At 46.6% G+C, this 14,067-nt stretch overlaps 1 long non-coding RNA gene across 1 annotated transcript; it reads left to right on the forward strand.

Annotated features, from left to right (window-relative positions):
- The first annotated feature begins 23 nt into the window (after positions 1–23).
- On the forward strand, positions 24–13,575 carry LOC125925182 (uncharacterized). Its single transcript, XR_007458725.1, has 5 exons — positions 24–303; positions 1,836–1,889; positions 10,250–10,335; positions 10,452–10,696; positions 10,777–13,575. It is a non-coding gene; the product is annotated as an uncharacterized LOC125925182 (long non-coding RNA).
- Positions 13,576–14,067: the final 492 nt, after the last annotated feature.

Consider the following 14,067-nt stretch of genomic DNA (forward strand, 5'->3'; position numbering starts at 1 on the left):
TGGGAGGGGTAGAGAGAAAGAGAGTGAGAGAGAGAATCCCAAGCAGCCAGTCCCCAATCCACAGTGCAGAGCCCAACACGAGGGTCGAATCCATGAACCGTGAGATCATGACCTGAGCTGAAGTCAAGAGTCAGCTGCTTAACTGACAGCCACCCAGACACCCCTCCTTCAGTCCCCATCTTATTTAACCCTTTCCTGACGTTCTCCCTTCTTTACCCTCCCCACACACACCCAGAACCCACTCCCTCCCTGCACGTATTATGTAGCACCAAGACGTCCATTGCTCAGGCTCTGCTGTCTGTGGTAAGTCAACGATAGGTCTACTCTGCCCCCAGTTTCTGCTGTTGGACATGTGTTTGGGGGCTCTGGGTCCATGGGGGGGAGGAAGGACTTTAGGGTTTATCATCCAAGTTTGTAGTTTGCTCTTTCCCCAAATATCTAAATATACCAGACACATCTCAAACTGCAAGGATTCACATCCTGCCAAAACTCATCACCAGGGCTGCTAGAAAGACACACATTTATCCCATTATTGCAATTTTCCCATTAATGCAATTTTGAGCTGATCATTCTACCTTTGTCCCCTCCCAGCCTTCCTGCATGGTGAAAGATACTGTGCCCAGGTCCGCCTCCTCCATTTCTGGGTTTCTCTCTGGCTTGTTCAGGGGCTAAAGATGAAGAGAGAGAACCGTCTTGCTACCCAGAAAGTTAAGATTTTTTTCTCCCCAATTAGAATGCAAATTCCTTTTTATTGCCTGCAGGAGGTAACATAGCACCAGGCCCATTTAGTTGCTTGAGAGCTAGCTAAATGACAAAGCAGGGACTCAAACTCAGACATCTCTGCTCTACATCACATGCTTTCCTCTGTTCCATGGTTTTCATGGCTGGGCTGACCAGAAGGTCCTCTGGGGAAAAGTTATTTTCTTATTGTTGTTGTTGTTGTTGTTGTTGTTATTATCATTATTATTGGATCTGGGGATAAGAGGACAGGGGTGTTCAGAACAGATCTCCCCTGCCCCCTGGCCCACACTGCATGGCCTCCTAGCAAGTACACAAACCCTTCAGTCAAGAAGTGGAGTCTAAGGCCATTTAATGTCTGTGGCAATGTTACCAATAGCTCTGTCCTAGCTTTTGCCAAGGCATCTGATCCTGAGCCCAAACTCAGCCCACGGCCAGGGAAACATGGCTGAGGAGGCCAGCCCAGGACCCCGACTCCTCCACGATAATTCGGCTGAGAGTAAGGACAGAAAGCCTAAGTAATTTGGATTCTTTTTTATTGACAAGAGTCATGCCACTGAGTCAGTACAACCTGCCAAGGCCCCACACTCAAACTGAGATCTGATCCTGGGTCAGTAGACAGAGGCTTTCATGCATTTTCTAGCATTACAACCCCTTTTTTCCAGTGACCTCTTACACAGAAACCCATTAGGGAAAAGCAGTGGAAGTGGTGGAGACAGGGGTGGGGGTCCCAGAGCCCATCTACGAGGTCTTCCTCCTTGGTCCTCCTCCCATGTCATCACCCTCATCCAGACACTGGACACCCTGGGTGAGGAACAGTCCAAGAGCAGTAGGGCAGCTGGGGGAGGGAGCGGACCGGTGGGAAGGCGGAACAGCAAATTTGTTCTGCACGGGGCCCCTGTGAGTGGAGCTACTTTTGTTGTTTAGAGACTAAATAATGGGCCGAGGGATCAGAATGAAGCCTGACACAAGACCTGTCAATGTTTCTAGCATTCATCGCCTTTAAATATTCAAACACCAAGATTCTGAACGATCTTTGACTTTTCTCTTCATTTTTTTTTCCAAATGTCAACAAACACTGCTTCTGCTGAGTGAAGAGTCTGGCCTTGCCTTTCCTGATGAAAAACAAAAGAAGGGGAGTGAGAGAGAAGGTGAGGAGAAATGAGGACAAAGGGTGAGGACGCTCAAGTTTCCTGAGAGACCCAGTTTTAGGGAAGGGGGTGGAGGTGGAGAAGCCAGCCAGCTGAAGCCCAGCGGCCCCTCATGTGTTGGGCTGTTCCATCGTACCCTTCATTTTACAGATAAGGAAACTGGGGCTCCGAGAAGTAAATGGAGTTATGTTACATCATAAAGCCAAGTTCAAAAAAAAAAAAAAAGCAAATTGAAACTGGAGCTCACAGTTTCTGGTGCCTGCTTTTCACATGGCAAATGTTTTCAAAAGGGAAAGGCTGTTCTCACAGACTCAGGGAAAAAAGGACCCACAGACATGAATTAATTCTGTCAGCAAGCATTTATTGAGCCCCTACTGTTTGTCATCCATTGTCCTGTGGGCTGGGGAATAGAGATGAACAAGACACAGTCTCTGCCCCCACGGAGTCCACAGGCCAGTGGGTGAAGCAGACAGATAATAACCACCACAATACAACCTAATAAGTGTCATGGCTGTGCTGTGTATATGTTGCTGTGGGGGTGTCAGCAGGACCAGATACATAATTTATGGGCTTCGGTGCCAAATAAAAATGCAGGGCCTCTGTCAAAAAAAAATTCTCAGAATTTTAACATGGTGACAGAAGAGCATTAAACCAAATATGAGGATCTTCTGAGCGTAGGGTCCTGTGTGACTGCTATGTCCATGTCTGTCACATTCCAGTTCACAAAGGAGGTGCTTCTACAGCCTAGTCTGAATGACAAAGAATTCACCAGCACACAGGAGAGGAAGAACATTCTGGAAAAAGATAACAGCATGTCTAAAGGCAGGAGGAGGTGGAAACACAGCATATTTGAGAAATGGAACAAGTTCAGTTAGGCGAGAGTAGGAGATAGGGGTGGGAGAGTAACAAGAAATGAAGCTGGCAAGGAAGTAGACCCCAAGGAGCAAGATGCTTTTAAACCATACGAGGCAGTTATCCTGTCCGTATTAGTGAGTCGTTGAAGCTGCTTGGGGGTAGGATCTAATGGGTACTTTGGAAAAAAGCAAAACAAACCACCTGGGCAGCAGGAAGCATGTGGGTTAGAAGACAGTGGGCCTGGAGTGAGAACCCAAGTTAGGAGGTTGGTGCAATGGCCCTGGCAGGAACCGAAGAAGAATATACAGATGGCATCCAGATATTGAGGAAAGAGTGTCTGGCTGGAGATGGCGATGGAGAGATGGCCATCCATGAGGTGGCAGTTGAACTCTTGAGTCCAGAGTTTCCCAGAGTGAGAATGAGAATGGGTACCAGAGGCAAAGATGTAGGTGGAGGAAGGAGACTTCCAAGGAGGGGGGTTGGAGGTGAGAGGATGATCAAAGGAGCAAATCACATGACTCCAGAGACAAAAGAGTTTCAGGGGGCGGATAGAGCAGCCAAACTTGTAAATTAATCCAGGGGTAGGGTAAAGACTACAGCATCTGAGATAGCTGAGGGGAGCGACAGAGGGTGAAACGTCTGAGGATGCAGACGTAGTCGGTGGCTGTTTCCCAGGCAGTGGTGGCCCAGAAGAGCACAAGAACGTTAAAGGCTCTGGCTCTGCGTCTCCACCTGCCACGTGGCTGGACGCCTGCCTCCCCCAGGTTCTCAGAGGGCTCCAGGGGCCTGAATCACTGATTGTCCCTAGAACCGGAGCAAAGTAGCCCCTCTTTACACCTGCTCCTTCGTGGCTGCCATGTGCCCCCACAAGGGCCAGCAGAGGCCACATCTGAGGTTGGGGAGGACACTGAGGTGTGCAACTGCCCCACGGCCACCCTCCTTCATCTCCACAGACATTGACCCAGTCACTCACCCCATGGCCAGCCACACCGTGGCCTCTGCAGCTGCCCAAGCTGTTTGTACAGAGGTGACAGACACTATTGCCATCAACCTTGATATTCTCTCATGAGGCCCCAAATAGGAAGACCTCCTCCATCTTGCTTGTTAGAACTCAATAGCACTTTTATTTGACTTACTCTCCCAGAATAATAAATGGCTCATCTGTCTTAGAACTTAGAACAAGTTTCCCAGAAGGACCTGCTGAGGTATCAATGAGCAAGATCCATACGGCATCCCAGGTAAAACCCCCTCTTCTACTGGCCCTTGGGCAGTAAGACTAAGTCCCCCTCCAAGTCTCAAAGAGCTCCTGCTGCATTAAGTACATGGCCTAGGAGATCGTGGTCCAACACAAAGTTTTCTTTTGTTAAGTTCCTACTGTGTGCCATTATTTCACATTAATTATCTCCTTTCCCTCTCAGTTCATGCCAATGAGGTAGGTACTAGCATTGTCCTATTTCCTAGAAGAGGTAAAGCAGAACAGCCAATGACTGTATGACAGTACAAAGAACGTTCCGGTCCTCTACTCTGGGGGAGGAGGCCTTTACACACTCTTTTGTACTTTTCAATATCTCAGGCAATAGCTTCTATAAATTCAATATATTCTGTATGTTCAATAGCTTCTGGCCTTGCCTCTCTCCAAAGATAGCACTGTAAGATGGATTGACCAATGGGATCCTCTCTCATTCTTGAATTCATATCCGCGGGCTACCAGATTGTGGAAAGGGAGTGGGACAGGCCAAACTGGCCATGTTCCAAGGCTTCCAAAAGAGGTATCCCTCCTGACCTTCAACAGAGAATATGTGTGGCCTCAGTCCCACGAAAGTTTCCTGCTGTTCTCTGAGAGCACACACGTGCATGCATGCACACACACACACACACACACACACAACACCAACCTCCTCCTTACTGAGTAAAAACCCATATCCCCTGCACAGAGATAAACCACAGATGGAACCCACATCGTATTTGAAAATGCAAGCCAGTCGTCCACACTGGCTCTGGCTTATTTACAGCTGGCATTGCTTCTGATTTGGCCTCCATCCATTCTGACAAGCTGATGCCCATGCCGTATCTGTTGGCTAAATATTTTTTATATCAGCCTTGATTCTGGAGACAATGAGGCCCAGACAAGTTAAGTAATATGCCTATAGACCCTCAACTGTCAAATGGCAGAGCCAGCATTCATAACCAGCCCTTATCTAACTGCACATCCCAGTGCTATTAGCCCCAATGTTCCATACATTAGGACTCTCTCTGACCGGATGCCTATTGGGTTGCCATGTAGATGGACCCCTAGTGGTCCACCCAAACATGCTTGATGATAAAAATTCAAAGCAGACCCTGTTTGGAACCTTGGCTATGCAGATTAAAAAATAATAACTCTAAGGAAAGGCAAATGGTGAATCCCATTTCTACAAATCTTATAAATTTCAGAGAAGCCATCTAGGGAGAATGAGCCAGGGTTTTTTCCCCTCTGAACTGGATCACTAGTTCCTGGGAAATGCCCATAAATCAACATGCTTTCAGTTTCCAGGACTTTACTTATGTTACTGTATGCCTTTAAAGTCCTCAGCTTGTTAGCAGGTGACCCTCATGAGTTGAGGGCAGTGCACCAGCCTAAACACAACCCAGATGCAAGACACTACATTGAAACACATGCAAATAACCATCCTTCTGCTCTCCTGTGAAATAATGTTCAGGAAGCACTAAGCAAGCCACAGGTGTTAAGGCAGCATTGCCCCACCAGCACCATGGGCTGGAGAGGCTGGGAACAACAGGTGCCTTGCTTCCCACACTTCCCCAAACCATTAAGACAGTGGTTCTCAAAGTGTGGCCTGTGCCAGTGGCAGCAGGATCACCAGGAAACTTGTAAGAAATGCAAATGCTGTCCCCCTCTCCCATAACTGCTGAATACGTGTTTTAACGGGCCCGCCCACTGATTCTGATGTGCACTAAAATTTAAGAGCCACTGCATTAGAGGTCCCAAAACTCAAGATTGTGAGAGTCTGTCCCTTTTTGCCTAAGAGAACTTAGGAATCACCCGCCGTTAAAGAGAAACGTTTCTTTAAAAAAAAAAAAAAGTGACTTAGCAAAAGGATGAATTTCAGAGTTCAGAGTATGAACCTGGAATTATATCACAGCTCAGCCACTTACTACCCATTTGGCCTTGAGGACATCACTTAATGTTTCTCAGAATTAATTTCATCAGCTATAAAATGAAAATCGTAAACCTAGCACAGTGCCTGGCATACAGAAGGTGCTAAATAAAAAATAACTGTTACAAATGATGCTTCATCTCAATCAGCAACTGAGCACAATAGCCAGCCACTATCAAGTACCTCTGTCCCCAGTAGGTAGACTACAGGGAACATCCATGCAAGGAGAGGGATAACTCCCTGGGGAGGGGCAGGACAGACTCCTCCACCCCCACCTGGAGACCCAGGTCGGGGAGTTTCCAAGTTCAATGAGCTCTGTTTGTGTTCAGCAAGAATAACAGGATCACAACGATCTCATCAGCACAGTTGGAGAGCAACAAATATGAAGCCCAGATCCAGATCTTCAGGCACAGAATGTCACCAAGGAAAAGCTGCCTCGCTCCTTCATGACAACATTCCCCCAAGAAACCATTGCTTGGAGAAACTTCAAGTTCTGTGCTGAAGTGTAGTGCAAAGCTAAACAAGCCTCTGAAATGCAAATGTCTTGTCGGCACAGAGCAGAGCAAGTTTTTATAAGGTAGATAAACCTAAGGAGCCCCAGCTCCCATCTTCCCTGGAGAGAAGGGATAGAGGACAGGACAGGAGGCAAAGAATCAGGGGCAGAGTGGACACCTGACACAGCATCAGAAGGTAGGAGATGAGTGAATATTATTTATAGTAGAGCTTCTAACTACTCAGTGATGTGTATAATTCACTCATTAAAATGCAGGTTTGTATTTAGCAAATCTGGGATGGTGCCTGAGACTCTGCATTTCTACAAGAGGAGAAAATTGGGCTAGATAACAAGAATTTTTTAAATACTTTCATATATATATATATATATATATACATACATATATATATACATATATATATACACACACACACACACACATATATATAAAGCTGGGTTTTTTAAACACTTATTCATAGCGGGGTGCAGAGAGAGAGGGAGACAGAATCTGAAGCAGGTTCCAGTCTCTGAGCTGTCAGCACAGAGCCCAATGCGGGGCTCGAACCCACGGACCATGAGGTCATGACCTGAGCCGAAGTCAGATGCTTAACCAACTGAGCCACCCAGGTACCCCTAAAGTACTTCCTAATTTCAGTTCTTTTTTAAACATTCATTTGTGGGGTGCCTGGGTGGCTCAGTTGGTTAAGCGTCCGACTTCAGCTCAGGTCATGATCTCATGGTCCGTGGGTTCGAGCCCCGCATCGGGCTCTGTGCTGACAGCTCAGAGCCTGGAGCCTGTTTCAGATTCTGTGTCTCCCTCTTTCTCTGACCCTCCCCTGTTCATGCTCTCTCTCTGTCTCAAAAATAAATAAATGTTAAAAAAATTTTTTTAATAATAAACATTCCTTTGTTTATTTATTTTGAGAGTGGAGAGGGGCAGAGAAAGAGAGAATCCCAAGCAGGTTCCATGCTCAGCACAGAGCCTGATGCAGGGTTTGATCCCAGGACCACGAGATCATGACCTGAGATGAAATCAGGAGTCAGATGGTTAACCGAGTGAGCCACCTAAGCATCCCAAGAAGATTATTTAAAAAAAAAAAAATTTTTTTTAACGTTTATTTATTTTTGAGACAGAGAGAGACAGAGCATGAATGGGGGAGGAACAGAGAGAAGGAGACACAGAATCTGAAACAGGCTCCAGGCTCTGAGCTGCCAGCACAGAGCCCGACGCGGGACTCAAACTCACAGACCGCGAGATCATGACCTGAGCCAAAGTCGGCCACTCAACCGACTGAGCTACCCAGGCGCCCCCCAAGAAGATTATTTTTGATGGGCTAGAGAAAGAGGAAATTTTATCAATGCTGGAAACTTAATAAATTTTGTCTCCTTGCATAGGAACATGTCCTAGCACTATGCTTCATACAATGTATTGCTTAATAAAACGAAGGATAAATTATAAAATAGTTTGTAGGAAAAACACTTGTAAATTAAATGTTACCATCATAATCATCACCATGTTACCCTGGGCTCTCCCTGGCATGTTGTATTTAAGAGTGCCAATCAGTCCTCATCTATTCAACATTCTAAGGCTCTCAGGACCTCAAAATGAGCCCTAATTTTAGCCCAGAATATACCCTGAGCCTACACTATTGTTTATTCCATAAATATTTGTGCCTAAAGCTAAGCACAATAATTTTTGGCAATGTTATTCTACACATTTTTCATTTCTGGTGATTTGGTGGCTTGTGTTGCCCAGCAGCCCTCCATCCTCATAGACTGAGTTACCCATGACTTGGGGTAGGATGGAGTAGAAGAGAGAACAAGGAATTAAATTTTCCAAGAAGAAGACTTTGACATTCAAGTTCAATTTTTTAAGTTCACAGAGAAGACAATAATCTTGAGAGCCCTGGTTTTCCAGTGAGAGAACTTGGCACTTGAGAAGATGAAAGAGTCTTTCTGAATTCTGTAAAGTAGGCAGGATGGAGACATGAGGTGGGAGCAGTTTACCTCCACTGGAAGGGGAGAAGCTCAAGGAAAATCATGGAGTAGAATTTTGTGGCATGAGTGTCCTGATTGGACTCAGCCTATCCCTTCTGGGGCACCTCTCCAGGTGGTTGCTTACAGAATTCCAAGTGGAAAGAAAGGCCCCCTGTCATGAGTTCATAGGGCATTGGTCAGGGTCACTTGTTCTGAACCAGAAGGACAGGCCACACATTACACGGGCTGCAGATATGGAGGCCACCAATGCAGTGAGAACAGAGGGTAATGCTCCCAAACTGGGAAGGACCAACTGCTCCACCTCAGAGGCCAGCCAGGACCAGAAGCCCGAACACAAGCCAGACAGGAACCGTCCTCCCTCTCGCTGACATGATTCCATAACTCCTTCCTGCAGGGAGTGCCACCCTAGGTAGGAGAAGAGAGAACACTTGATGAGGGATAAGGATGCCGATAGAAAGTTTGAATTTAAAATAAGTGAGTTTGGGTGTGCCTGGGTGGCTAGGTAAGGTTAAGGTCCAACTCTTGATCCCAGCTCAGGTCATGATCTTGCAGTTCATGGGTTTGAGCCCTGCATCAGGCTCTGCACTGGCAGTGCAGAGCCTGCTTAGGGTTCTTTTCCTCTCCCTCCCTCTCTGCCCTTCCTTCACTCTCACTCTCTCAAAATAAATAAATAAATAAATAAACTTTTAAAAAAGTAAAATAAATAAGTTCGTTTTTTACTGTCTGCGTAGTGAAAAAAGACTACAAATCGAGACAGAATTTGACTAAGCTACCTTTAATTGTCAGGAATAAGTATTTTCACTATAGCAAAAAAAATGATGCCTAGTGACAGTTTTAAGAAAATATCAGTACAGTTAGCACATCTGAGTTGTGACTAAGTTTCAGACCCACTACATGTCTTGGTTTTGGGCAACAGTAAGAGCAAAACAGGTCAAATCTGTACTCCCCTATGCAGTCTACAGTTCAGTGGGAAGGCAGTGGTTAAACAGGCAATCCAACAGATAAAATACAAGACAACTGTTGTGCTCAGTGCTATGAAGGGAAAGTAAAAGGAGGAAAGGAAGAACGTTGTCCCAAATCCTCCTGCCTGCCCATCTTGATGCCAGAAATTCAGCATCTAGACATGAATTCTATTGGTTCACCATCATTTTCTCCAAAGACTTGTGGAAGGAGTTGCTCGTGAACTTGCTAACCTTTGCATTTTGAGAGTTTAATAATTGTCATTCTGTTCAAAAGATCAAAAAGAGGAAGGCTCCAAAAGTCTAGTAGGGGACATAGGAGCAAGCGGGAGGGGACCCCGTAGGGAGGAGCAAGCGGTGGGGACCCCGTAGTAGCTGGGAGCAGGAAGTGGGCAGCATATGGGGAGGAACACGTAGGAGGATCACTCACCGGGGAAACTGCGGAGGAACCCAGGGGGTTTGCGGGGATGGGGATGGAGGGAGGAATAGGGGGAATAGTGGGGGGGGGAGGCAGGGGGTCACAGGCAGGAGCACATAGAGATGGAGGGAAGAATGGGGGGTGGGAGGGGAGGCAGGGGGCACAGGCAGGAGTGCATAGGGACGGAGGTTTTCACAACAAACTTGCTTGGCAGTCTTGCCCAGGGTTGCTCCGCCCTGTACAAAAGCATTTGGAGCTTAGCAGAAGTTTAACATGATCCTGTGAGTATGGTCTGATGCCTGCACTAGGGCAGTATAGAGATCACCTAGATGTCAGGTTAGCTGGGACACCTGGAAAGAAGTTTAGTCTCTTTTCTAGACTCAAGGGACCTCAGCTTTCATCTTAGGGCCCAGTGGGAAGCAGGGTCCTTCTTCCAATGAGGACAGGAGACCCGGTTAGCCAGAAATCCCTCTCACTTCCAGGAAGGAGTATGGCGTTGTGGTTAAATCCATTGCTCTGATGTCCAGCAAAATTCAGACTCAGCCACTTACCAAATGAGGGACTACGGGTAAACTATTTGACCTCTCTGCACCATCACTTTCTCGTCTGTGAAATGGAAACAATAAATGTAGTTATCTCCTCATAAGATCAAACGAGACACCTTATGCAGCATGCTTTTTACAGTTACCTGCTACTCACTGGAGTTCAGAGAGAGGCAATGGTGTGAAGCTGGTCGCGGCCATCCAGACAGGTGTTCGCCAGCATCAGCATCACCTGGATGCTTGTTACACCTGGGCTCCACCCCAGACCTATGGAACCAGAATCTCCAGGAATCTGTAGCTTAACAACTTTCCAGGTGACTTTTATGAACCCAGGTTTGAGAAGCATGACTCCATGATCCCAGATAGGCCTGAAGTCATCCATAGTGTGTGAGTAAAGCACTGGGGGAGGGGCATGGGTGTTGAATTCTTGCTGGCAGAGTATCTTATGCAAGTCTTTTCTTCTCCAGAGGCAGTGATAAGATTGATGAGAACACCCCATCATGTGCCTGAAAGGGTTTTGCAACACATCAAACAACATGAGCATGGAAGAGATTGTGATTCTTATCGCCACATTTGTAATAGGGTTTTTTAAAGGGAAAACAGCCAAGTCCTTGGCTTTCCTTCCCCTGCTCTTGGCAAAACCTCCTACTGCTCTAGGAGGATTGCAAGAACATTGACCCAGAATTCCCTGCATGTTTCCTGGGAAAAGCAAGCTAACTCTGACAGCTAAAACTGCTACACGGTGTATCATAAGATCCCTGCTGCTCAGGCCCGACAGCTATTCCCTCTGGTTTCTGGCCTGCACAGCTGGCCCACAACGGTGGGGCTTTCTGTGCCTTGGGAGCTTTCTGCTGATGGAGGATAGCTTCCAGGTAGCCCCAGGATTTGAATCAAGACCAGTAAGTGGGTAAAAGCTACAAAGAGTCGGGTTTCATGCCCAAGTAAGGAAGAACTTTGCAGGGATCAGAGCTGCCCCAAAGTGGCCTAAGCTTCCCTAGCAGGTGGCAAGTGAGATCCCTGACCGAGGAGATGGTCACTCACAGGCCAATGACCCTTTGGTGGGGCTGTTTTATCCTTTTTCTTCTTACCGAGGTCTAGGAGCAGTGTGCTCTGCCTGATACCTGAGAAGCCTTCTCCAAAACATCCCTAAATCCCTTCTTTCATTCAGCTGGTATTTGCTCATCACCTACCACAAGTCAGGCGCTGGCCTACACACTCAGGATGAAGGGCCTTGCTCTCGGTTTAGACTAGGTGAACAAGGCAGGCCTCTTTGCACAAGTGATGTTGTAGGCTGAGATCTAGATCACAAGCAAGAGCCAGAAGTGGGGAAATTATGTGGATGAGCACATCGGGCCAAGGGAACAACTGGTGTAAAGCAGGTCCTGATGCAGGAGTCCTGGAGCACAGTCAGTAGGGGCAAACCCCAAGAGAAGGCAGGGAGACCAGATCCTGTATGGAAGGCCTTATTAGCCAGCGTATGGGGTTTGGAGGAGTTTTTCTTTTGTTTTTTCTTTCTCTACTGCAGCACTTAAACAGCCCTGCTGACTGCCAGCATCATTGAAATTTCGTCGTTGAGCACCTACTTCCTGCTACAAACCTCAGGAAACCAAGGTCCTGTCCTCCCCCAACCAGCTGCTACTTCCTCTAAACACCGAGGAGCCTGGCCTTTGCTTTCAGCATCTTTCTTCACTAAGTATCATTGAAAAACTTGGATCTGACAGCCAACTGCTTACTTTCTGATCCACCAGCTGGTTACAGAACCAACATCCTTTTTCTTCTTTTATCTGTCTTTTCCATGTGATGAAACACAGGTGCAGAGTGGATACAGGTCCAAATACAACCAGGAAAGAACAAACTCAATCTCTCCAGGGGAGGGTGGTGGGTCAGGGGGGCGCCAATGTAGCACAGTGGTTAAGGCACAGGGTCTGAGCCCAAATACAGGTTCCTTCTCACTTGCCAGCTATGTGACCTTAGGCAGGCCATCTCTCAGAGCCTCAGTTTTGCCATATGTAAAATAAAGATAATGATAGTCCCTACTTCACGGGCCGGTGAGTACGGACTGATATTTTACAAGTAAAGAATTAAGAGCAGAGGCTGATTCTTAGTGAGTGCTTAAGAACCATAAGGCCTTATTTGGCCCAGTCATTGGCTTTTTGTGAATGTTAGCATTTGTTCCACACCAAACGCATATTTGTTGAATATCTACTATGGGCCAGGCATTGTGCTAGGCATGGTTTCACAGAAACAGCTTTGGTCTAGAAGTCATACAACCTGACTCTTTTGCAAGGAGTCAGGTGACCAAGGATCAGCCTCGTCATCTCTGAAGTCCTCAGGTCTCTTGCCCCGAAAGGAGTGCACTGGGATCACATGACTTCTGAGGCTCTTCTGGTCCTGGCTTGACAGAGTGACTGTCCTCAGGAGGATGCAGCCTTCAATCCTGCCCAGATGGGGCTGACCCCCCAGTCACTCACATCCACTGGTCCCTGTGTGTGAGCACATGCCCTGGAGAGAAGCAGGCCTGATCACTGTCTTGTGTTCGCCATAAAATATTGATTAGGGAATTTAAAATTTCGAAATGATTTAGGAGCCCCGAGACGGGGACGTAATGTGCTGTGCCCAGCTGCGTTATGAGCCATCTATCTCCTGTCAGCAAGCAGCACGATACTGACAGAATCAATACAAACGTGTCTGAAGAAAAGCTTAACTCATTTCCTTTCTCCAGGGGCAGTGGTTGGAATGGGTCAGCCTTGGGAGATCAGCACTGAAGCTGGAGCCTAGACACCCATCTGCCAGGTGCAGGGAAGGCAAGACTGTTCGGGTACTGGCTATTTTCACTTTCTCCATTGGCTGCTACATGTATCTCTGCTAATACATCAGGAAAATTAATAAATCTAGAACTTACATTCTCTCCTTTCCTTTTCTAAGGTTTTAAATAGGATCTCTGGGCTGTGTCCTGAAGGGAAAATAATAATAATAGCTACCAAGAATCTTTATTTAGCATCAAGAATCTTCTAAGAATCATCTTACTTCTCAGAGCCTCAGTTTCCCTATTTGTGAAAGGAAGAGAATGATCACACCGTCTCACGGGGTTGATGCCAGATTAAAGCAGAGGCGCTGTGATTGTACTTAATGCCACTGACTTCTATATTCAAAAGTGGTTAGGGCACCTGGGTGGCTCAGTCAGTTAGGCATCTGACTCGGTTTCTGCTCAGGTCATGATCTCATCATTCGTTAGATCAAGCCCCGTGTTGGGCTCTGCACTGGTAGTGTGGAGCCTGCTTGGGATTCTCTCTCTCTTTCTCTGCTCCTCCCTTTCTGTCTCTCAAATAAATAAACTTAAAAAAAAATTTTAATGGTTAGAATGACAAATTTCATGTTATGTATATTTTACCACTATAAAAAAAAAAAATAAGAAGAACCTAACAAGGTTAAAGCAGAGAAACTATAGTGCATAGTACATAAAAGGTTCTCCCAAAATGGCGACTATTGACAAGACTGGGGGGCAAAGTGTAACAAGTGATGTGTCCAAGGTAACAAGTTTCAAAACCACAGAGCTGGCATCTGAACCCAGGTCTCCTGATACTATCACAGAAGCACTGTCCTTCCAGCTACACTGTGCTACAGGAGACAGAGCAAGTGTGTTACAGGAATCCTCTGTATCCTTCTTTGCCAGGTTCTCCTACTTCCTGACCAGCATCCCAGATGCAGGTCCTACATTCCTCAGCAAGGTTAATAAATATGTCACTCCCAGCAAATGG

Source organism: Panthera uncia, chromosome F1 (genome assembly GCF_023721935.1).
Source record: "Panthera uncia isolate 11264 chromosome F1, Puncia_PCG_1.0, whole genome shotgun sequence".
Classification (NCBI taxonomy): Eukaryota; Metazoa; Chordata; class Mammalia; order Carnivora; family Felidae; genus Panthera; species Panthera uncia.